This window comes from Habropoda laboriosa, unplaced genomic scaffold (assembly GCF_001263275.1).
Source record: "Habropoda laboriosa isolate 0110345459 unplaced genomic scaffold, ASM126327v1 scaffold244, whole genome shotgun sequence".
NCBI lineage: Eukaryota > Metazoa > Arthropoda > Insecta > Hymenoptera > Apidae > Habropoda > Habropoda laboriosa.
The window spans coordinates 1,389,036-1,390,218 of NW_017100399.1; the positions used below are offsets into that span (position 1 = coordinate 1,389,036).

The 1,183-nt window shown below is 37.5% G+C and overlaps 1 non-coding gene across 1 annotated transcript; it reads right to left on the bottom strand.

Annotated features, from left to right (window-relative positions):
* Positions 1-621: 621 nt before the first annotated feature.
* Positions 622-693, bottom strand: Trnah-gug. The gene has a single exon. It is a non-coding gene; the product is annotated as a tRNA-His (tRNA).
* Between the last annotated feature and the right edge of the window lie 490 nt (positions 694-1,183).

Below are 1,183 nucleotides of genomic sequence, written 5' to 3' on the forward strand. Positions count from 1 at the left end.
CTTCCTGTTCATCCGGAGAGGAAGTTCCTTGAACCGGAGCAGCAGTTTCGTGACGCTTCATGTACCACTTTACTCCGATTAGAATTTTAATCGATCACTCGAGGTGTTTCAACCAACCTCGCGATTTTCGCATTTTTACTTCGCGCAAAGATTACAACGCTTCTGGAATATATAAAATTCTAAATGTAATATTCTAAATAACACTATTCGGGGTTAAAAATGAACTATTTTTCCTTTTTTTCTAATGTGAATTTAATTTAAATTGCAGCTAAGGTATAATTCCTCGATTAAATCTGCCTAATATGAAGTTTATTTTCAAGGAAACATTTTGCCATGTTCTCAATTTTTTGAAAATTTAATTACGCATATTATTAAAAATGTAAGAGTTCCTTAGGAATGATATTAAAAACTTATTAAATTTGAAATTTTTTTTTTTGGAGCATTGAATAGTACGAAATTCTTAGTTTGATATTGTTTGTTATGGAAGAAAATTGTTAATAACATTTGGAATCGTGTTGCATGCTGATTTCGTTGGGATTAGCGGACAGTGTGACGTAATACGAGGAAAAATTCGAGAAAAAAATGAAAACCTCCACCGTGACAATGTGGGAATTGGCACATTGCCGTGACCAGGATTCGAACCTGGGTTACTACGGCCACAACGTAGGGTCCTAACCACTAGACGATCACGGCTATCGGAGGATTTTACTAAAACGGCTGAATGATCGATGATCGATCTCAACAGCGACCAACTTGCTTCGCCAACCATGACAGTCTCTCTGTTCCATTCCATGCATAATACATTCATTTTTGTACAATATTAAGCGCACATTTTTATTCGGAGTCGTAAAGGTGTTTTTTTTGATCTTTCAATTTTGCATTTTTCAGTTTCTTTAATTTGTGAATTTTTACACTCCTCAGGGTCTTTAATTTATGAATTTTTGTTAGATTAGAGGAAGTTCTCTAGGTTACCGACGCCCGGGCGCCCATCTGGGGACCATCTTCTGCGGCGTCTCGTGGAACGCCTCGGTTGACTGTTCAATTGTTCTTGGAGAGAGTCGTGCGCTGCACGTTTTATATTTCGTGTAATGGAACCTTCGTTCCAATAAATGTTTGTGTTATCACTTTACAACTGCGTCTTGTTACTTTCCCCTGCACCTGACCCTCGCGCTTAGCAATTTTA